General features: G+C 53.9%; 1 protein-coding gene across 2 annotated transcripts in view; it reads right to left on the bottom strand.

Moving 5' to 3' along the window:
* Positions 1 to 1,123: 1,123 nt before the first annotated feature.
* Positions 1,124 to 23,925, bottom strand: part of LOC120602326 (uncharacterized) — a 36,809-nt gene continuing 14,007 nt past the window's right edge. For both annotated transcript variants that reach the window (XR_005652694.1, XR_005652695.1), the window contains exons 4-5: positions 4,070 to 4,181; positions 1,124 to 3,100 (exon numbers count right to left, since the gene is read on the bottom strand). The gene's annotated coding sequence lies outside the window, so the exon portion shown is untranslated. The remainder of the gene's footprint in view (positions 3,101 to 4,069; positions 4,182 to 23,925) is intronic.

Raw genomic sequence — 23,925 nt, 5'->3', positions numbered from 1 at the left:
GGGGAGGGGCGGCCCCCGTCCCTCCCTGGGCAGGTCACCGTCCCAGAATCTCTTCAACCCTCACCATTCAGGGCTTTGTATGGAGGTTTCTCACAGAAGTATGATTGACTAAATCATTGGCCACTGGCGACTAACTCAATCCCCAACCCCGCGCCCCTCCCCGGAGGTCAAGGGGAACAGGCCGAGAAAGCTCCAGCTTTGTCATCGGAGGTGGCCCGCCCCGCTCCAAGGTCACTTCATTAGCATGAACTCAGGGAGGGCTGAAAGGGGCTCATTATGACTCACAAAAGGTGCTTCTCTCACTCCCATCGCCCAGGAAATTCAGAGTGTGGGGAGCTGCCCTGGCAGGAACCAGGGATGAAGACGGAACTTACATTTCTTATTGTACCTCAGGGTCACAGGTGTCGCCGTAGTTGCTCTGGGACACAAACGCAGCCCTGAGGGTCCCTGGTCTCTCCCGTTAGCTCCCTGCCTGCCATTCAAATCCCCGGTAAAAATGTCAAGCAGGTAATTATGGCTCGTGAGCGTGGGCTTTTCACCTACTCTGTGCCACCTTTGGGGCAAGAAAATCAGTTGTCACGGAGGTTTCCTACCTGGCCAGTTAGCGATGGACCTGGGTTTCGGACTCAAGTGGGTGAGCCCCAAAGCAGGGGGGAAAGCAGGGGTTCCCTTAGGGTTCATAGCACACAGGTGACATGGGGGAGACGCCGCATCTTCAGCCGTGTTCCGGAAGGCCTGGAAGAGGCACGTGCAGCCAGCGCCAGGCCACAGGCGGCCCAGGCTCATAGCCAGACACCGATGAACAAAGCAGGACAGCCAGAACCCGAGCCCTCCGGGCGCTGAGGTTTCCAGTGGGATGAAGGCCTGGGTGGCGGAAGCCCCCTTTAGCATCCTGAGCACTGGCGCCTGCGTAGCGGTGCACCCCACAACCTCGACCCAACCCCCTGCCTTGCTCCCGTGGGGACAGCTCTGCTCTCGTTATGTGCCGTCGAGTCGGCGTGGACTCCTGGTGGCCCTGTGCATGAGTGACGTCCACAGCGCCCTGTCCTCAGCCCCGCTCGGCTCCTGCAGACTCAGCCTCCGGGTTCGGAGTCGGTCCATCTCGTGTTTGGTCTTCCTCTTCTCCTGCTGCCTTCCATCCTTCCCAGAGTGACCGTCTTGTGCAAAGACTCGGTCCTTCTCCCACAGGAAAAGCACCCTGGTCCTCTGCTGCACAGCACCTGGGTCCAAACCACCTGGCTCCAGTCCCTGGCGTCACCACCAAACGCCTGTGAGAGGTAAGCACCCGCGGGGGACAACGGCTCTTAGGGGACGGGACAAAAAAAAGACACCTGACATGCCCAGGGGAAGAAACAAACATCGGGAGGAAATGTAAGTTACGTAAGGATAAATTTAGATGTTGCTGTTACTGAAGTTGCTTTTTTCCTTTTTTCTCACCCAGATTTGGTAGTTTCCGGCCCTAATTTTATAACCTCGCTCGTTGGGAGGAACTCCGCCGATGCCCGTCGCTTTAAACTGCCTTTTACAGTCACGGCGTCTCCAGCGACACGGCCCCTCCTTTTTCAACGTTTCTCATTTCTCGGCAGAAATATCTGGCAGAAAGCGCCGACATTTTTATGGGGAGGATACGATCAAAATGTCACGCATCAGATTTCTCTTGTCGATTATGTCTTCCTGTCAGATCTTTCCCTGTTTTAACTTTGCCTTTGCGGCTGGCCATTTAAAATTGGATTTCAGCCTTGTTCATTCGTCTCACAAGGTTTCGTTACCAACGGACATGAGCTCTTCGCTCTGACGTTCGAGTTTCCAGACGGAGAGTTTTTGCCGGTGTCATCACTGCGGAGCCTGGTGGCATTCGGGCAGTTGTCACCTCCCACTCGAATTCCGAGGGAGAGCTCTGGATCAGCCTTCCCGCATGGCCTGTCTCCCATCCGCCCGGCTCGCCTCTAAGATTGTTCATTTTGAAGCGTGTGCTGTGCTCTCCCTTCCAACGGAAAGGTTTTTTGTGAGCAAAGACCAAGTTCGAACCCGAAATAGCACAGGCCCCAGGGAAGCGGCTCTCACTTCACGACCAAACCAGGACGGGACCGAAGCGGCTCTGCCACTTCCAGCTGAGTCACCACAGTCCTCGAAACGTTTGCTTTTTCCCTGAAAACGCTTTCTGCTCAGTGACTAACTCCATCGCGAATGTGACCCAGTTTGTTTAGCAAGATGCTGATTTTTTCTAACTCCTGCTGCTTTTACTGGTCACGACTCTCTCTCTCTCTCTCTCTCTCTCTGCCTCCCTTCCTCCTCCTCTCTCTCTCCCTCTCTCTCTCTCTCTCTCTCTCTGGCATTTAGCGACTCCCTCCCAGCCTTGTCTGGCTCCGCAGCAGAGCTGGATTGATGGCTTTCTCAGCCAGCTGTTCCCTTTCAGCCAGCCCTCCTCTCCCCGGCAAACCCATATTCCATTTGCTTTTCTACAGCATTTTGATATCTCCAGAGTCTCCTTAAAATAGATAAACACTAATCTCCCAGGGAAGTGGCGAGGCACAGCCCACAGCTTTGTAGCAGCTCGACAATCTGCTCTGGAAGGCAGCTGTGGGAAGCACGTTGCAATCCCCCACGTAGAGGGCTTTTTATCATTTACAAAAGCACTTTGGACTCACGTGGTCCCATTTAAGGTCTGCGGTCACCCACGGTGCAGGTACGCGCGGTCCTGCCACTCTGTCGAGAGGGAACCGAGGTTCAGAGGGGTGAGGCACTTGTCCAAACAGCGAGAGAGAGAGGGCCTGGACTTGAACCTGCCCTTTTAACGAGTGCCGTGAAATTTATATTCAAAGAACACACAGATCCGCGGTGTTGTTGGATGAATGGCGACCAACATGAATCCTTGCGTGACCCCCTCCGGAAAGGACATAAAATGTCTGCATCACCCAGAGAGTCCCCCTCCGCCCCGTAAACTCTGGACCCGCTTCTGACCTCGCCGCAGTAGAGTAGCGTGGCTCGAACCCGTCTCTGACTCCGAACTCCATATTCCCAACTCCATCCTTTTTCTACTACACCATGCTGCGTCTCTGAAGTTATCTCATAAGCAGCACAGATCCCTCCTGGCCGGAACCTAGAGACGAAGGACTTTAGGAAGTCAGGCCACGGTCTCTCAGCGGAAAAGTAGGTCAACCAGTGGAGTGAACCTCGAGGCTGGCGACTTTGAGGGAAGTACAGAGAGTGATCCCCAAACCATACAAAGGCCCGCGCCCGGAGCACACGGGGGCTGCGCTCACTGCTCCCAGGCCTCAGCGGCACTCCTGGAACCCGGGGTCGCAGCGGGAGGCTTATCACCCAGGGTCGCCAGGGTCACGGCAGGAGGTTTATCACCCGGGGTCACCACAGGAAGCTTATCACCCGGGGTCACCGAGGAGGCTTATCACCTGGGGTCACTGCAGGAGGCTTATTACCTGGGGTCAGCAGGAGGGTTATCACCCAGGTCACCAGAGTCACCACAGGAGGGTTGTCACCTGGGTCACCACATGAGAGTTATCACTGGGGTTACCAGGGTCACTGCAGGGAGGGGTTATCACCCAGGATCGCCATGGGAGGTTTATCACCCGGGGTCACTGCTCGAGGGTTATCATCCAGGGTCACCACAGGAGGGTTATCATAAGGCTTAAAAGAGAGGGGTAGGAATTCAGCTTGGAAATAAAACAATGGCAGCCTCCAGGCCACACACCTAAGATGTCCCCATGCACCCTCACCCGCCACCGCAGGGCCTGGAGCCACCAAGTGGCAGGCAACGTGCTGACTTTTACACCAGGCCCATGTGGACTCCTCACGGCCATAGGATGTGTGCAATCTGTAAACTGGGGGTCTTGCAACTGGAGACCTCCATTTTAGGGGGAAAAAAGAGAGGAAGAAAGGAAGGAAGGGAGGGAGGGAGGGAGGGAGGGAGGAAGGAAGGAAGGAAGTAAGGAAGGAAGGAAGGAAGGAACAGACACCGATTCTGTGGCTTCCAGGGCCGCACGGCGAATGGCAGTGACGCGGAGTCTCGGGTGGCACCCTTCTCAGGCCTCGTGAACGACAGTGAACTTACCCGCCTGTCAGCCGCAGGTTCTGCTTCGTGAACTTCATTCTCTCTCGTAGGTTGGCTGCTCCTCCCGGGTGTTGTGCACAGTGGCGAGCTGGCAAACACTTACCAGCGGATTCTGGGGGAGGCGGGAGAAAGCCCTAATTCGGAGCCCGTCTCTGATCGCAGGGGGCCTGTGTGACCCGGCTCCTACACACATCCAGTGTATAGTATTTCCTGCGATGGAGTTAGCACACCGTTCACCTCTGGGCAGCACAGAGAAGGGGGTGGGGGTGGCCACGCCTGGCACACCAGTCATTCCGGGGGGCCAGCAACCTGTGGAGCGAGGGACAGGGATGGCCCTGTCCCCTCTGCCTCCTCTCTCAGGCTCTCCCAGAACACTTTTCTCTCCCCAAAAGATATATGGCATGGGCAAGAGTTTGCCAGGGCCCCTTCTCCTGGGCGAGAATGTCCAAGTAAACCTTCAAAGTCATCCTGAAGTACGGGACAAACATGAGCTAGCTCGAGATGAACCCCCACACCCCATCCCAGAGTGTCTGGATGAGTGGTGTCCCCACTTCTGCCGTCACCTCGACTGATAACTAGGCTTTACGCCTTCTTAGAGCACCCCCGAGCAGGCAGCTGTCTCGCTCGGTTCAGAAGGCGCACCGGCATACTGTCGCTTCCTGCCCCCGGAGGAGCACGCTCAGTGGCCCCGGGCAGAGGAGGGGGCGCCAGGCAGAGGCCGCGGCCCCCATCGGACGCCGCAGAGGGTTCTATGCTTAAGACGGGTCCGGAGGCGGCCACGCTGCCGTCACATCCGTAAAGCCATGCCAGCAGGAGAAAGGGTGCGTAGAAACGCTCGGACTCAAAACCCCCATGTGCTGGAAAGACTCTTCCTTTTTTAGGAACGCGCGTGAGGTCAGCCCAGCAGCCCGCTCCGTGCTCGGCTGGCATTTACCTCACCGCCCTGTTCTCCTCGGCGCCGCTGCTCATTAGCGCTCGGTCCTCACGTGTCTGTCTTTGCTCTTTCTCTCCCAGAACTTGACCTGATTCTGCGTGACCTTGGCCAGCCTCTTCCCCGGTCTCTCCTCCACTTCCTGCCCCAGCTGGTCCTTGCTCTTTGCATTCTGCTCTGGGTTCTGCCTTCTGCTCTGCACGTTCCTCTTGCGGGAGCATGGGTATGACACGTTTCAGCCTTCTGGTGGCTTTAGATATTTCAAATAATTATCTCGGCTTCCTGTCTCTCCGTTCAGCCCGTTCTCTTTCATGTCGTACGCTCATTAAATTCCTCCTGCAGGCGCTCTGCCGACTGTGACGAAGGGATTCAAAGGTGTCCAAGGAGAGGTCCCTGCCCTCCCTGATTTTGTCATTTGGGAGAGGGGAGCGTAATGATATCTAAGCTTACCGGCAGCTTTCTATCCATCAGGCAGTTCCTTTCCAATAACAATCCCTGGAATAGACACTGATGTTATTCACATTTTCCATATGTGATAACCGAGGCTCAGAGAGGTTAAGTACCCGGCCAAGGTCACACGGTAGGTCGATGGTGAAGATAATTACGATTCGGGGGTTCTAGCCCAAATGACTCCAAACCTTGAGCCCTGACCACTGCGGGACATGGTCAGTTCCCGAATGTCAACAGCACGATGGGGAACATGCTGATGGCAAGAGCGTGGTTTTGGAAGACAGAGCTGGGGACCACAGCTGATCCAAAAGGACCTTCTCTGTGGGACGCGGTGAGTTCCTTGGCCTCGAAGGGCCTCGGGCGGAAACGAGAGGGGTCCGCAGTGGTCTGGCTCACGCCTGCACCCAGAAGAGTCCTCTGCAGGCCCTTCGGCCCTCAGCTGGTGACTCAGGCGAGTGGTCTGGGAGCTGGGCCGGGAAAGAGGGCTCCCTGTTGCCACGGATTGCAGGGGGCTGGTATTCGGGGTAGGAAGAACCCAGGGAGCCACTCTCCAGAGCTGGAACATCACAGGACGGCTTCCGTTTTGACCGAAGCCCTCACGTGGCCCAGAGCTCGCCGCTACATGGGTGAAGAATATATATATAAACTCAGCTGCCGTTTGACAGTTGGACAGTTAAGGAAGCAGTAAATGTGATAAAAAGTTATCGGTTCTCAAACTCTGCTCCGGGATTTATTCCGTGGCTAGACTCGGGGTTCTGCAGGCAAAATTAAATCATTGCAGTTATTACCAATTTTCAGGGGCATAGAATAGCAGGAGTGCCCCAAAGTCAACTCGACCTCTGCGTATTCGGTTGAAGTTTCTCTCGTAAATTTTTCTTAAATCTTTGGCAACTGCGACCACTTGTCCGCCGGTGAACACAGATAACGATAAAGCAAATAAATGAGCGTGGCTAACAAAAATCAGCAGAAAAACGTGGAAATAACCAACCAGGCTTGGCGTGACAGGCTGATTTTAGGTTGCACCCATCTATCACAGTCCTACGTTCCCCCCCATGAAACTGTTCTCAGGTCGTTTACTAGAAACAAATACGTCGCTATTTCGAGAGCACCGTGGCTTCGGGCGTGCTCCCTCAGCTGCCTGAGACTGAAGCGGGAAATATTTCGCTGCAATGTGGACCACACGGCAGGAATTCTCCATTGTGGGTTGGGCCACTGGTAGGCTGCTGGAGGACGTGTGGAAGTGTGTGTTTGTGGGGTGGGGGGGCACAAAATGCAAAGACGGCCCCAGGCCTTCGCTCCCGTTAGGCCTGTTTTTCTTGTTCAGGCGCCTCCCTCCGCCCCGTGAGGCCCGATCAGAATCTCCTCCGGAGCTTCTTCAAAGCACAGCTGCACTGCCAGCTCCCCTGAGGACGCACCCATGCCTGCCCCCAGCCTCCTCAGCCAAGACCCAACGCCCACCCTGAGCTCTCTCTCCCAGGACTGGAAGTTCTCTGTCACCTTCCTAGACACACACACACACACACACACACACGCTACGGGCTGCCGAGATCATGGGTTCCCACAGCTCTGCTCCCATGCAACCCCCACCGAGCTACTCCCACGACCTGACGTGCTCCAGCCTTGGCTTGACCACTTTGGCAGTGCCTGGTCAGCTCACCGACCCTGCAGTGACTACTGGCTCGACACCCTACAGACTCCTGGTCACCCCAACCTCCTGGGCCATAGAGAAAGAACTGACGGACCCTTTGAGAAGCAAAAGGTACTATTAGCCCTTTATAGGCCACCGTGCCCCTTAGCACTGTGTCCAGAGAGGAGGGACACGGCATCTGGCACAGCAGATCCATCTGTCCCCTCTTCTAATGTTTATTGGATGCAGATAAACCTCGGAGACACTCTGGGGTCGGTCCCCGACCACCGCCATAAAGCGAGGATCACGACAAAGCCAGTCACGTGACTTCTTTGGTTTCCTCGTGCATCTAAAAGTCACGTTTCCACGTCACTGTAGTCCTTTGAGTATGTAACAGCATTATGTCTAAAAAACCAAGGTACGTACATACTTTAAAAATATTTCATTGCTAAAAAACGCTAGCCGTCATCTGAGCCTGCTGGACTGGCTGGACGCGGGGCCGCCACGCACCTTGGTTTGTACAAAATGCAGTGTCTGCCAAGTGCGACGGGACGAGCTGTGCCCGTATCTCTGAGAGCGTGGCGCTCACCGGCCTGCCGACGCGGGCCGTCCGATGTCATGAGGGAGAGCTCGGGCTCCGCGTTCCAACCCTGGCCTGCCGCGGAGCAGCTTGCTGTCTCGTCTGTGCCTTCCTGTGTCGCAGCTCGCCATCTGCAGAGGGGGCTGACAGGATGCAGCGGTCCCTCCGTCACGGGACCGCTCCGATGAGTAAGCGAGCTGAGGACAGACAGCACAGTGCCCGGGAGACCCAGGGGCTCTGCCAGCCCCGGGTGCCTTTTAATTGTGTGTGTATTATCTCGTTGAGTCCTCACCAACACCTATGTCACAGATGAGGAGACTGAGGCTTGAGATGTGAACGAGTCCGGGGCCGAGGGGCTCCCGGATCCACGTCCTCGGCCAGGAGGCGAGGCCCGCTTTCCGAGGGTTAAACCGGGCAAGACGTTCTGCATGCTGGCCCTGCCTCTGCTTGTCTCCTGAGGAGGAAACGGTGCTCTGAGCAAGTTCAAAGGTAGGAGATGTCTCATCCCGCACACCAGTTCTTTTTAGAAAAACAAAAGCAAGCAAACTAACACCATTGCTGATAAACACCTGAGCAAGCTGCTCCATCAACTGGGAAGCTGTCGGCGGCCGAGCACATGGATTCACTGTCCCCACGGGCACCCGCACTTTGCCCTGGGAGCATCAGAACTGTGCTCACACACGAACAGCGGTGGCCGTGGGGGCACGGGGCCTCCAGCTGCCCAAGGTCGCCGGGCAGGAAGCTCTCGGCGCCCTGGGGTTTCTCGGGCTGCGTGACGTAACCGCCAGGTTATACTCCTGCAGCTCCAGCCCCGGGGGACCCGCCACCTGAAGTGGCCCTCGGTTGCTGTGATTCAGAGGCTAAAGCAGTAGCTCTTTTACTAAAAGGGAAAGCTCGGGAAGGAAAGGTTGCCTTTAGCTCGGGTTTCGTGGGGACATGCAGCATAATGAACTTCTGCCGTGGGGATGATAGATGACACACAGGAAGTTTGGTGTTCGATTTTGAACGATTATAAATACGTCGGGCTGGTCAAGTGCAGCCAACCAGTTACAAACGACTGGTCATCTTTCCGCTGTTGTCCCTTTGCATCTCTAGTTTTGAAAGGAGTGAACAAACAACTTCCAGTCTCCAGCAGAGTGTCCCAAGCCGCCCACGGAGCCTGGAGGCACCCCTCTGCCCGGCTGCTCTGTGTGGCCGCAGGTTAACAAGACACTCAGGCAGGGTTCCACCTAATGCGCCCCCTTGCCTTCCCACATGCTGTGGTGGCGATTTGGGGGCTGGGTTCTGACTACCCGGTGTTTGGGGACGGACACTTCATTCACGCTCCCTACACGCCTCTGCTGCGTGCATCGCCAGTCACAGAGATAAGTGGCTGTGTGGGCCGTGACTTTGAAAGCGTCGTAGCCATATCTGCATTTGGCGAGGCTTAATGATACACTCAAGAAGCAACTATTAGGAGGTGTTTGCTTTCAGGAAGAGAACATTGCAGTGGACAGATATGTTTGAAGAAGCCGGCGACATGGCAGCCACCCACAGTAGACTGGTGCGTTTGGAGCAGGATGGTTTTACCTGCTCACCGGGGCTTCTCCGAGACTTCTGTCTTCGGTGCAAGGTAAACACGCACGCACCCTCGGTGAGCATATATGCCCTGCAGCTTAAACCTCCAGTGCTCAGTAATACAAAACACACTTACGTCATGTGTCACAGACCCTCCAGCCAGCGAATTCCTTTAAAACTCACGACAGTAAACTTTTCGTTTACCTGGGTTCCTTGAAATTAAACTGATTCAAACGCATTCATCTTCATCGGAAGAAAAACTGTCTTTCAAACTGAGAAAACGGCTTCCCTCCAAGCTGACTCAAACCCGAGAAAAATACGATCTGGCCATCTGGGGTGTCATTTCTTCTCCGTCAAGGCACTGGCCAGAACCGTGCCTGTTCCCTAAGCCGGTCCGTGGAGCAGTTCCCAGCCAGACTGCCTTCGTGACACATTTCCTTCTCCTCGTGGCCCTTCTCCCATACCGCTACGGCATGAGATACTTCATAACCTGTGGGGTTCACGCCTGGCCACATGGCCAAGCCGGAAGCGGCACGGCGTCCCCCCGCCCCCAGCCCTCTGTCCTCTAGCGGGCTGTGCAAGGTCACAGCAGATCGGTCGCCCCAGAGTGCTTCCTGCTGGGGGGACAAAGGCCAAAGCTCCTGCCTTTATTCTGCTTGGTCACAGTCCCGACTTGCTATGGGATAGAATTTTATTAGAAAAGATGGGACAATGACATAAACTCTGGTACCAAAAGTAACCCGCGGGGGATCGGAATTCGCTAAGACTACTTCGTGATTTTTGTTGTGTTCAAAGGAAGCGTGGCCGACAGCGGGACCATCCGCCCAGGCACGTGAGCCGGAAACCCGAAAGTCGCCCGTGTCCCTGTCTCTCGGCTTTCTCCAGAGGACCAGCCAGTCACCTCGTCCTGCTGTGTGTGGTCTTCTCGCCAGTCCTGGAGTCCGCTCGTGGGTCTCGTCCCCTGTCTGGGCTCCCTGGACTGGCGGTCTCTGTGCCTCCGTCCCCCCTCCCGCCCGCCACAGCTACGGCAGTCAGGCTCCAAATGCCAGTTCGACCAGCTCTCTCTGCTAGCGGGGTGCCCTGCCACCTACAAAATAGCGTCTCAACTCTGTGGCTGAGCTCCTCTGGGCTCAGCACAACACACATCCCCGTGACGCTCGTGGCTCACTGCCACGTGATCAGATCTGCCCGTGTCCGAGATGCGTGACGGCAGACGCTGTCTCACCCAGGTCTGAGGCCACGGTGCCCAGCGTGGGAAGGGTCCACTAACTCAATGAATGTGTAACATAAAAAGTAACTTCTATACCTCTCCCCCTTCCAGAAAGAGACTGAGGGGGCAGATGAGTCTCGTTCTCAGGTATCGTCTCTACCGCACTCGGGCCGTCCATGGGCTGAGATGCGAACACGATTAAATGACTATATGCACAACGAACAAATGCTGAGTGCTGAGACCCCCAGGCCTCTTCCCCCAACTTAGCTCCTAAAACGCCGGCAGCCAGATCCTCAGCTTCCAGGCAGGAGACTGAAATTCTGCTCTGGAGAATCGGACCAGCCCAAGAGAAACGACCCAAAGGTACTGAACTTAGGGAACGCTCAACAAACAGTCCGCCAGCCAGCTCATCCTACAGGGAGGCAGACAGTCAACGAGCCCTGCCTTGAGCTCAGAGCTTCCAGCTAGCTCTCTGGTTCTCAACTCTTTTTCGTGAAGATAGGCACAAAACAAAAGGAAAAAGCAAGCTGGAGTCTCTGCAGGAAGAAGAAAACTTTCCCCCAAATAATTAATATCCTCAGAGAGACGATGGAAGAGCCTCGTAAAAAGAACAGAATGCTATTTAAAAACAAAACAAAACAAAAAAATGTCGAGAACGACAACAAAATGAGCCCTTGGGAATTAAAAACACGAGAGCACAGCTGACAAATTAAATAGAGAGGCTGGAAAATAAAGTTGATGGAAAACAGTGTAGAAACGAAAGCAAAAGAACAAAGAGACAATGAAAGACAAAAGGAGAGGATGAGTCCAGGAAGCCTATGTTTAAACGAGGAGGAGGAGCCTCAGAAAGAGAGACTGGAGAAGCAGAGGGAAATCGTCAACGAAACTATTCAAGAATTTTTCCCAGAACAGAGGACGTAAGTTTACCAGATGAAAGAAGCCACCAAGTGCCCAACACGAGGGACGAAAGTGGACCAAGGAACATCGCTGGGAAATTTCTGAATTCCGGGACCACTGGGACTGGGTGAAGATCCTGTAGGTTTCCATGGAGATAAAAAAAAATACCTCAATCATCAGGAAACACGCTGACTTCGGACTTTTAAAAGCAAAAAGACAACGGACGGAGGTTCCAGTTCCGGGTCAGATGGCGAACTCACCCTCTACCTGGACTCTGCCGGGAACGGCCCTTAAAGCACCTGGACGGAGCGACAGAGCAGCTGTTTGAGGACTGTGGAGAGCAAACAGGAGCAGGCAGACTGAAGAAAAAGACCAGGGTCCAGGGTACCACCGGACCAGCTGGGGAGCATTCTTTCCCTCTGGAACACTTAGCCTGGACTCCAGACAGCATGACAGTGACAACAGCAATAGCCCGAGGTGCCTAAGAGCTGGAATATTATCCAGCAATAAAAAGGATCAAATTACGGATGCATGCAATCGAATGAATGACTCTTAGATGCAGTTTGTTAAATGAAATAGCCAGAACCAAAAGACTATGGCATGGTGGATTCCTTTTATTGAACATTCTGGAAAGAGCCACACTTACAAGGGCAGAAAACAGATCGGCGATGGCAAGGGAGTGAAGCACAGGAAGGGGCAGCATGAGCGAACTTCTGTGACAGAGTCCTTCTCCATCGTGACTGTGGCGATGGACGTCTAACCCTAGGCGTTTGTCAGAACCCATAAGCCACAAAGAATAAAAACTGCTATATGTAAATTAGAACAAACGAACAAACCGGGAATGTGTCGGGAACCCAAAAAAGGAATCTAAATGGTAGCAAATTAACCTCGGTGAGCCCAGATGAATAATACAACCACACCAAAAAGGGTGAAGAAAAGAACTCTGCAACTTTGAAAACGCTATTTTAACAGGATACCTCAAGACTTAGGACAAAAAGAACTCTACGCAAATACTGTACTCTAGTTAGTAAACTTGTTTCTCAGAGGGGTATGGATTAGCGATTCTCAGGGGAAGGCTACAATGAGCCCTGTGATGTTGAGTTGGACTCAGAAGTATTCATATAAATCCACGTTTTTAAAATATGTATACAGATCGATAGCTAAATATGCATATGTGTATGTGCCTGGGTTATTATACCTACATGTTCTTCCCAGCTCTGTCTGCCGAGAAGGCTCCGATCCCAGGGCGTTACCCAGTGCCCAAATGCCACCCCTTAAATACTATGACCCATCAAAGGGAACCGGGGCTCTTTGGAGAAGTGGTGAATGCGGCTGAGAAACGAAAACCAGAAGATGAGCCTGGAGGATCAGAAGGTTCTAGAAAGTGCTCGAATGGGGATGGAGGTACAGGACTGCAAGGACACAGGAACAAACCTGAAAGAGCTCGCTCCCGATGGCCGAGCTGGGACGCCTGGAGGTCCAGCAAAAACGACGTCGTGATTAGATTAGAGCCCATGGGATAAAATAAGTACCCATGAGTCCATGCTGATATGAGTCAATAATTAAATGACTACACGCCTAAATCGAGGGAGGAGAAGGGGCCGCTCGGCCTTGCAGAAAAATTAACAAATGTAGAAAAAAATGAGGAAAGTACCAAAACCACCATGAAACACCACAGTCATAATTATTGCAGGCAAGATTCACCGACGGACGCTACCAGTGGTGGGCAAAAGCCGGAAGAGAAATGGGATATATGCATAATCTAACTCTCTTCCCTAATTTATTTATTAACTAAAAAATAGGGGGTTGGGGACAGTGACCTTGCAGCAGAGAAACCCAGCCCCCCAGTCAAGCCATCAAGAGCACTGACAAGACCATACACGTCCTTTCTGTGGAACGCTTGCTACAACGGGCAAACCCAACTGGGCAGACACCGACAAAATAGCTACCTGGTGTTTTCTCCCTCTGACGCAAGCGTGATTGACAAGTGAAGCCTGGGGAACCGTCCCAGATGGAAAGAGACCAAGGAGAAATCACAACGAAATGCAAGATTGGGGTCCTGGACTGCATCCTGGGGCAGAAAAAAGACATTAGAGGGAAAAGTGGTCACCTCCAAAGCAGCGCGTGGTTTAGTTAATGGCGTCGTACCAAAGTGGATTTCTTGGTTTCGATCACTGTCCCATGGTTCTTTCTAGAGGACGTAGACTTCAGGGGAAGCTGAGCGAGGGACAGGTGGAAATGCTCTGGGCGACTTTTACCTCTCTGCCCGGCTAAAATGATCTCGAACCCCCAATTTTTACCAAGCACACGGGCTGCTAAAATAAGTCATCGGACCTCCCGCGCTGACCTGCCACCGCTAACTTCTAAGGCTTACTCAGCGACGAAGTGGACTCGCAAACAGCGGCCACACCAACGCAACGGGCTGGGCGGAGCTGGCCTGGGCCGGCGGCCTGGCTGGATGGCCTTGCTCATTTCCCCACATCAGCCAGAAGGCTTGGCTTGAATTCCAAGACCTTGGACTTCGCCGGACTAGAAGAAGGAAGAGGAAAGGGAAGCCCGCAGTCCCTGGGACAGAAGCCGCTGCCGCCTCCGGCCCCATGCAGCTGACATCTCTCTTTTATCGCGTCCAAAAGGTGACAGGGTGGTTCGTTCGGTCTGCGCTGGAACCGCGCCACCGGCTTATGCCTTCAGAATCTTCAAACCGATCCCCGTGTTCACAAATCTGAGCTGACACGTCGCACTTGTGGGGAGAGAGCTCAGCAGCTGCCAGGCGGTGTAGCAAGACGCTTCGTGTTCAGAAGCTGCTCCCGCGGAGGCAGGTCGGGTCCTGAAGTCCGTCCCTGCTTGTCATCCAGTTGCCTGGGAGGGGTTTACACTCACGGCCCGCAGATTGGCCTCCACAAACAGGAGCGTTTTAAAAGCAAAATATGCTCACCGTCTTAACCGGTGCGCGTTCGCTCAGGACCCCTCCCCGCCTCCCTGGAAAAGGACCTTGGAGAGACGGTGTCTGAAGTCTCGCATGGCTCCGCTTAGCAGCCTCACAGCCTCCACCCCACACCGCCTTTGAAGTCGGGCACAGTCAAAGGGGCCTTGTGCAGAGAACATACTCATGGCTTGGGGCAAACATTTCATCAGTCTGGCCTCCGAGTCTTCAAAGGAACTCCTGGCAGGCTCCTGAAGGAGCCGCGGTGGCCATGTGGACAGAAAGCAGCGTGATGGGGTGACATCTGCAAAGTCCGCTGTGTGCGCCCCGCCCGAGGTCCAGCCTCCGGTCACTCAGATTTGGCCCCCCTTACGCTACTCGTCCTCCCCCCGCCCCCCACCCCCTCCAGGGACCCCCCGTTCTGTCGTCTGTACCTGTGAGTTTGTTTCCTTTGTCGCTTTTTGTTTTATATCCCACCCATGAGTGAAATCATACATGAATTCCTGGACCAACCTTTGGTTCTTTTTAAAAATTATGTAGATAAGCAGAATTCCGCCCAAACCCTCCAGATCATTGTGTCGACCTCCTGCTTGGTTGACTCTGGAAATGGTGTACCAAGAGCCACCTTTAGAATCTCCTCCTTGCTCCCTCTGGAAGCACAGATGGCCCACCTCCGAGGACGCCCGCGGTCACCAGCAAAGCTGTGCTCCCGCCACTGACCCCACTGGACACACGAGCCCCCGGGTCCACGGTGTGCTGGCTCAGCTCGTCCTGCACCCGAGGTGTTTCACAGACATTTTTAACCGCATCGTGTCCATGAGATGTACCAATACAAGTTCCACTACAGACGAGATATGATTTTTAAAAAATGGCAAACATTAAAAAAAAGTCGGCCTTCTGAGCCACGCTTCTCTTGCTCAGACCTGCTTCCACGTCTGGAAGGGTACTTTTCCTTCTAATAAAACTTTTTTTTCTACTATTAAAAAAAAAAAAGTCATGAATGTTGCTCCAGTACGTGGACTGAGTCATTCGATGTCAGGCTAGGTCCTGAAGGACAGAAGACAACGTGTCACATCTAAAAGTGGCCAACGATAATCCACAAGAGACAGGTCAGGGGACCAACAAAAATGAAAAGTCTTGAAGCGTCACAGCTCGGAAGCATTCGGAAATAGGTATTGTGTTATTGAACGAGGTAACCCCAAGAAATGGAATAAAAATAAAAAAAATAAAATGTGGAAAATAAAATAAAAACGAGTGGATTACATTGGTTACACCCTTAGTATGTGTCAAGCACAGGTACTGTCTCATTAAATGCTTAGAAAGACTCTAAGATGCAGACAGCTGGGAGCGATTAGGTTACATTATCATTTCCATATTGCAGATAAGAAAACTGAGACACAGATAGGTAAAGTGACTTGTCCAAAGCCACACAGCTAATTAGGGGCAGAGCTGGGATTCAAAGCTGGGTCTCTGACAGTGGTGTTGAGTGTAATGCGCCTGGCTTGTCGGCAGCAGGGCCCGGGGTGGTGACTCGCTCTCTGGGTCAGGAGGCAGTGTCCTGTCGGGAGGGTCATCTCCTCTGGGCGAGGGCTGCTGCCCTGGCCACCAGGGGCTTTCGGCCCCGCTCATGAGCGCGTCTGCGGGTCGTCTGAACGACGGCCTCCCTCCCTCCCTCCTCAGTGGGCACGCTGGCGAGCCTGTCCAAACTCGAAATGCCGCCCCAACAAGCCAGGCGGGGTGTCTGACACGGCGACTCTTCCTTATGTGCAGCGTAAAGGTGGGGGGCACAGTTTTGGGGTATCCGGGGGAGCACAATGAGAGCGAAGAGGCATTGGCAGGAAAGGCACAGTCCATCAGGGGGGTGAGGGGACTTCCAGGAACCCCGCAGCCCCGATCTGAGCGGGCGATGAGATCACACACACCGCATGGCGGCAGAGAGGGGGCGGCCTCGGAAAAGCAGCCGGCCCACCGCAGAATAGAAAACGAGACCCCTGTGGACAAGCGTGAGCTCAGGGCTCTGCGGGCGGGAGGCAGCCTGCGGCCTCGACAGGCGGTGTAGGCGGTTGAGCGCCGGCTTCGACGGCTGCCCACAGGAAACAGCCTCTCCGGGCCCCTGTGTGTCATCTGCACAGAGGGACGAGTCACAACAGCCACCACTCAGGGGCCACCCGAGCTGCGAGGGTGTGACCCGTGGAATAACCCACTGCCCTGCCCCTGCCCTCACTCCCCAACCACCCCCACTTCGCGTGAACGTGGAGCAGGACACCGGGCCCTGAGCTCTCTCCCAGAGCCTGGCTTGGGAAGGACACCGCAAGCGGGGAGCCACAGCCCAACAGAGACCTCTTCCTCAATGCAATGTTTGTGGACAAATCGTTCCATGCAAGATGTCCACACCAGCCGGCCTGCCGCAAGCAAGGGTCTTTGATTCAAGGACCCAGCAAATGACTCCTTGAGATATCCTACTATAATACTCCCCGAGGTCGCCAGAAGCAGATTCACCACGGAGCTAATGAGAATGAAATTCTAGGCCCCTCAAAGCACGGCCCCCCGGGGGCCCACAGGAGCCCCGGCCACAGTCACAGTCACGGTCACGGTCACGGTCACGGGCGTCTGCTCTTGCAAAGTCAGCAGTGCTGAGACACTGAGAGCTCAGCTGCTTAGATCACTGCCTCGTCGGGTGGCTCTGGAGTGGCCACAGGCACTTTCGGGGTCTGCCCAAGATGAATCTGGGTGGGAGACACCTTAACTCTGGGTCGAGATATACTGACAAATGTATAAGCTAGATGGATAGTTAACTTGCTGCTGGCTGTTCTGGAGTGCGGAAGTTTTCCAGAAACATTTCTATACCCACTGACTGCAGGGACACGTGACAGCTGAGGCCTGAGGTCTTGTCACAGTGCGGGTCCTGCAGTGTCCAGCACCCGGGGGAGTGTGGGCCGGGGGAGGGGAAACCGAAGGAAAATGAGAACCAGAATAGACTGGTCAGAAGCCGATGGCGGGCGGGACAATTTTCCAATCATCAAACTTGTACAACTCCAGTCACATTTAAAATCGATAACTGGTCAAGATGAAAGTTCTCTCCTCTCAAGTCAGTCACCACCAAAAAGCATGCCCCCAAAAATACGGGGTAAAAGAGTTTTGGAGGTGTGTTAAGCGAACAATAATAATTTTTTTTTTCTGAAATTTTTGATACTATAATACCTAATTTTGTATATATAATTTTCTAGTGTCTTCCCAAGGACCTCCCAAATTGTATAAGCTTCGGGTCCCGCAAAACCCAGATCCACCCCTTTAGGTCACATATTTTTATCTTTTTGAAAAGAGTAGAGTGGGAAAAAGGTAAGTGAACTCCCTAAAAAATTTCCCAAAATACTTAGATTTCAGCAACACGGCGAACCTAGAGAATTGGAAACTTTTCTGTACTGGTTCTTTCCGAAAAGACTGGAATGAAGGAAGACGATGAGGCTCCAGACTCTGCGAGGGGGTTTTCTTGGAAGGCTGAGTCGCTGCTGCGGTGTTTTTGGAACGTACGTTTTGTGTGAAGTGAGATCAAACCCATCTAGGTCGGTTGGTTGGTTTTAAAGTCAGCGTCTGCTAAGGCCGTTTACCCATACGCTTCCCTATTCCATCTCTCCCGCGAAGATTCTAAACTCTGCTCGGGCCCGTGATCGTCTATCGCTGCTGCACGAAAACCAGGCAAACTCAGCTTGATCCTTACAGTTTTTGAAAGCACAGGGTAGCGCTATACAAGTTGGATAAAGTGAAAACTTCTCCCCAGAGTCAAACGCCTAAACAAGGAAACATGCAGGCAGCCAGCGTCCTGGCAGCTTCCTTTCTTAAGCACGGGACTTAAGGGGACAATGCTGGATGCTGGCGTTCATTTTCGTGAACACCCCGGAAGGGCCCACAAGCTCACCGCACCCCTCACCCCAACCCAAACGCCATCCACCCAGGAGCATGAATTTCATGAGGAAGGACAATTTGGCTTTCTGCTCATTGCAGACTTCCCCAGCACGGGGCCCAGGGCCAACGGGCCTGACTCTTTGCTCAAAGCCCAGGACGCTGCAGCCCAGGCGCCCTCCGGGTTTGCAAAATGGGGCTCCCCTTCCCGCAGCAAGCCTGCAGCAGAACCAACCAGGGAATGCTTGCCGGCTCTCGTCCTTCCCTTGAGATGGGAAGCACTGAGTAAGATCAAGACACCCCACCCACCCGTATACCTTCTACTGCAGCCCTGGCTGGTGTATAAAAACTGAGCTCGGCTCTTTAAAACCTGCATTTTCTCCGGGGAGTCAGCGTTAGTTAATGACCGTCAGCCAGTTTCTGTGTCTCGGTACCACGTGACCAGGACATGTGACTTGGAGCCGCTGTGATTGTTCCCTGTGTCTGAATAAAAAAAAATCGAGCTTATTATTGCGCTAAAAGCCTGTGCAGCTCGGCCGTGCCACGTGACTCAGGGTGGGCCAGACCGCACACTGAAGCCCGGGTCAGAAAACAAACACGGTTTCCTGCTTTCGCAAGCTAGAGTCCGTTTGCTCCTTGGGAAGTGCAGGACGAGCCCACTCCTCCGCCGAGCTGCGTGAGAGAAGGTGGGGCGGTGCACAGGCGGCCGGCAGGAAGGAATAAATACATCCAATCTCCTTTCCAGCTGGAGAGCTGGGGCCCACTGGGCTCTCTCTCCCTCCCCGGAAAGTCTTTGAAATATGCTCTTTCCTACTTGTAAAAAAACACGTAAACTGAAAAGGACATTTTTAAATTTAAATTTTAAATGGCATGTTCAGTCTGGAGCGGGGTGGGGGGGTGGGGTTCCCTAAGATTTCTAAAACATTAGCAGTTAAATTTTGGCACAGCACATCCTGCAAAGGAGCAGAAGGACTAGTCTCTTCGCAGGTGGGAAGAGCTAGGTGTCCCTTTGCAGGTTGGGGCATATGTGTGCCACGTATGCAAATATATGCAGATTTGCCTCAAAAGGGTTCCCCTTCCCCCCCAAGGTGACATCCTTCCTATGCACGCACGTTTTAATAAAGTCCTTCCCCCACTCCCCACCCCACCATGCAGAAGCCTGGCAATATTTTGCTTTCTCCTGTCTCCAAGGGCAATCCCCAGAGATGGCTCAATTGCAGGAGAAAGCCAAGAGAGACAGTCCCTGGCCATCTCTGCCCAAGGCCTCCTCTGAATGGAACCGCAAAGGGCTCCTCCTCAGGCGGATGTCGGCTGGGGACTCGGGCAGTCCACCAATGTTGACTGAGTGCGTCCGGTGCCTGGCGCCGATCCAGGTCCTGAGGAAGCAGAAGTGATGGAGGGAGGGACCCCTGCTGCCACCTACGGAACCTCGCTCCAGAGAGGGCATCCCCAGGGGGCCTGACCCGGCCGGGAGACTGGGAGGGGGCACAGCGCGTGAGCCCCCCGCCTGCATCACCTTCTGCATCTCCGCCACGGCTTGGATGATGGGGCCTCCTCCACTGGCCACCTGGGCCTAAGGAATTTGCCAGCGGGTGCTTTGGAAACGAGAGGAAAATCTACGCTGGCAGATCACAGGTGGGACCTTGTTCCTGAGAGACCTCCTTGTCAGCACTGAGGGGTCCTCGCTTCTCCGTGTCTGAGCCTACGGGGGTGAGAATCTTCGGGTCCATGGCTCGTGGCTGCCGGTGGCATGACTAGAATACGGTGGAGCCATCTCTCCGTGAGCCGTGACCACGACCAAGTTCCAGGCGGCACGTCAGCACCCTCTGTGTCCCCGCTTCTCCACGGCCCTCCCCCTGGGGACACCTGAGCGACTGTGGCTGGAGTCGCCCGGAGGCCAGCCTCTCTGGAGAGCCAGGCGGACAGCCTTCCAATTCGCTTGTCTTCCTCACAGTGAGGCGGGTAGGGACCTTCTCCAGGGCCTGATGTGGGTCCGAGAGCGAGAGTGCAAACTGGCCAGGTGTCGGGAAGGGAGAGGCTGAGGGACAGACGCAGCCGTCACCTTCTTCACACAATCTCGATTAGACTCTGATGGGTGTGTAGCTGACACTCCTCTCTGGAACCTGTGCCACACCAAAGGAAAAGGACTCTGGCCGCTTAAACAAAAGGCGGAAATGCGGGCGCAATGGTCTGCTGGCTGAGGGCGGTCCTCAGAGAAAGAAAGGCCTTGGTAACCATGTCCGATAAGGGGGACAGATACAAGAACCTAGCCAGCCACCTGGCCTCCAGTCGTCCCCGACCCTGACCTGTGCAATGCCAGGAGGGGCGGCCCATGCTGCGGGGAATGGCGGGCGCAGCCTCTGAATGCTGGACCAGATTTCTCCTCCCGGCCTACCCCAGCACCTTCCCAGGGCCCCCGGTCTTCCTGCGAGGAGAGTAATTGCCATCTTCCCTCTGCAGATGGGGAACCCACGGCAGAAACTCGGGGATCCCCATCCCCCAGCACCAGTAAGCCCTTACGAAGTCAAAGAAGAAAATGCACGTCTTCTGCAGGCCAGCCTCTTGCGAACACCTGTGCTACCACGAGCGCTGGACTGGGGCAGCCGCGATGGAAAGTTCCTGGAACACGGAAACACGGACGTACCGCATGATCCAGAGATGCCGCTCTTGGGAACACGCCCGCAAGAGCTGAACGCAGGGACTCACACAGATATGTGTACATCACACCAACTAAAATTAGTCACAGAAGCCCAAAGGTAGAAGCAACCCGAAGGTCCAGAGATGAATAGATACACAAAATATGTTTTGTGTAGACCGTGAAATATTACTCAGCCTTAAAAAGGAAGGCTCTTTTTTTTTTTTTTTCAATACAGGGCTTTTACTGGGTCTTTAAAATATCACAGGTGGGGCCTCAGGGATTGTCTGGCATCTTGCCATCTCTGCAGCTAAATAACTTAGATATTATTCCTTAGCCCACTGAGTGGTTCCTTTTTCAGAAACAGAGATACCATCCAAATTTTTCTGATAGCCTGTTCTTAACAGTTGTGGCTTGCTGAATCAAAGCAGCTGAATTTGATTCAAGTCCACTGTCATTTCCTTCAAAAATTAACTCATCTTTCTGGGCTCGAGATACTGAACGAGGAACGCCGGCCTCATGTGAACCCTGCAGATGTGTTTTTTCGCCTGAGAAATTTCGGATGTCGACAAGAGACCCATTCTCCTGGGTGACGACATTGATGGAAAGTGAGCGTATTCAGACCTCATCGTGTAATGGGAGCCCGTGTCACGCCCTTGACCATGTTCCGTACACGACCAGAGGTCGTGACAGCAGTGATCCGTCCTTTTTGTCCGCTTGGAGCCTCTTCTTTTTCTGTCCAAAGGGATTGAGTTCTACGCCGACGTGACTGGGGTCCCACCGCAGAGTCCCCTAGACCCCGTCACAATAACCGCGCATCCCCTCAGAGTGAGGCTGACGTTTTCTAGAATGCCCACGCTCCGACGGATGAGGACGATCTTCTCTCACAGCAGATGTGGCCAAAAGAGAGGAAGGAAGTCCTGACACATGCTATGACGTGGGTGAACCCTGGGGACACCGTGCCAAGTAAAACAAGCCTGGCACCGAAGCACAAACACCGCGTGGGTCTACTTAAATGAGATATCCAGAGTCCAGTTCACAGAGACAGAAGCAGAAGGGTGGCCCCCAGGGGTAGGGGGCGAGGGACTAGCGGGTAAGCATTTCCTGGGGACAGATTTCAGGTTGAGAAGATGAATGAGTTCCAGAGACGGACGGTGGTGACGATCACACAGCAGTGTGAACGTACTCAACGCCGCTGACCCGTACACACAAAACAGTAAAATGGTAAATTTTATGATGTATACATTTTACCGCCACCACAACATCGACATTTTTTAAGAGTGTCAGAGGGCCACGTGGACATCAGGTAACCGCAAATACTCTCTGCCCTGGAAGAGTCATGTCCCGTGTAGCAACAAGATCTCTGGGACTTACGACCAACCCTAGCCCTTCTGATGTCCAAGGAGATGAAATTAAGAAGTGGCCAAGTGGGCTGTGACGACTTCTCGCCTTTAGCCTCGGTTTTATGATGCCTGCAGCCCCGAGAGGTGAGGACTCGGGCTTCAGGCCGTGGTCCCCTTGCCAGCTCCCTCCCCTCTGATCTGATTTCCTAGCAAGAGAAAAGGTAGCATATGGGAAGAGAGATTAAGCCTTGAACTCCATATGCCTAACCCACTTCCACCGCCTCCCACAGAGAACGTTCCAGATCAGAGATAAGTCGTTGTGCCCACACTTGTATGTTTTCTTGCATTTATTAGTAGACAGATTTTGTCGTGGGAAACACCTATGGAGTGTGAGCGCAGGACTGGGCTTCAAGGATGCGAGGGAAGCAGGTGCCAGGAAGCCCGAAAGAAGAGAGCGCGGGCAGCAGGTGTAAATGTCCTCGGCCTCGGCCTCACGACTTAGCATGCGATAGATGCGTGCATGAAGCAGAGACCATAAAGAATATTCACCCACACTTGGAAAAGCCAAGGGCCTCCCTGGAAGAAGCTGAGCCACTGGTTAGGATGGCCTTGAAGTGTCCTCTACATGAGGTCGCCATGAGTCATCCATCGGCCCAGGAAGCTGGCCAGCTGGGAGACTCTACTGTGGCTCTCAGCATATTTCGTGCAGCCAGGCCTGTGCGGAGCTCCCACGAAGGACCTCAGGTACGCTGGCAAGTCCTCAGGAAAAGCATCCAAACGACGAAGCCGTAAATAAAAACACTACCGACTTCTCTCGCAGACCTGCCGTGTTTCGTGGTCATGCTCCCTTCACTCCACACTCGTCATTAACGCGCGTTTGCTGCCGTCATTCCTGGGTGCCCCTCCTACTGTTATTACCCTGGACGTCCCACAGAGAAAGCCATCATGTTTCTCCCAAGTCCCAAGTGAGGAAATTCTGGCGCAAGGTTTGCGTGGTTCACTCAGGCAGAGCGCAAGGTGGATTAAGTCAGCCCGAGACACTGGGAAAACGCCCGGCTGTGTGCAGCCCCTTGGGGTCACCAACAACGCCTGACCAGTGCCTCATGTTCAACGATTCATGTGACCAGTGCCGCTAAGGCTGTGATGGCACCTAAGATATTTATACCTTTTTAGGGCCCAGTAGGTGAAGAGCACAGCATGGAGAGGGCATCTTAGTCAGAGGGTTGAGTCAGGGGAAGCTTCTCGCTGGAAGATGATCCGATAATGAAGGAAAATATAATTTGAGAGATAAAGTAAATGAAGGCGTTCCAGGATGAGGGAGCCACATGGAGGACCCACGCAGAGGCAAGAAGTACCTCTTACCCGAAACCGTGACACGGATTTCCATCTGTCTCTTGCAGGTTTCAGCTGCCCGAGTGGGTCACCCTGGGACCGCGGCATCCATCCAAGTCTCGTTTCTAAGCCTCAAAGTTCCAGTCCACAGGAAGTAGGAAACCCGTCCTTGGAATTCTGAAATGTGGCCTTGACCTGCCTGGCCCCTCCCCTGGAGCGAAGCGGGGCAGGCCACGTGGCGTAGCTGCAGGGTAGGGGGTGGTGGGCGCTAGAGCTAGACAGGAGGGTTGGAGACCAATGTCAAAGGGCCTCCTAGGCCCTGCCAACGAGTGGCCATCCATCCCACAAGCATAAGACTGTCTGCACCTTATCAACTTGTTCCTGTTCCAGCTCGATGAAGAAAGATCGTACTGAAGCCAGAACAGACAGTGTCCAAAGTACTGAATTGCCACCCATTCTTATCCCCTCCCC

Source organism: Pteropus medius, unplaced genomic scaffold, assembly GCF_902729225.1.
Source record: "Pteropus medius unplaced genomic scaffold, Ma_sr-lr_union100, whole genome shotgun sequence".
Taxonomy (NCBI): domain Eukaryota; kingdom Metazoa; phylum Chordata; class Mammalia; order Chiroptera; family Pteropodidae; genus Pteropus; species Pteropus medius.
Note: the sequence above shows the minus strand (reverse complement) of the source record. Positions and strands in the feature narration are given on the sequence as shown.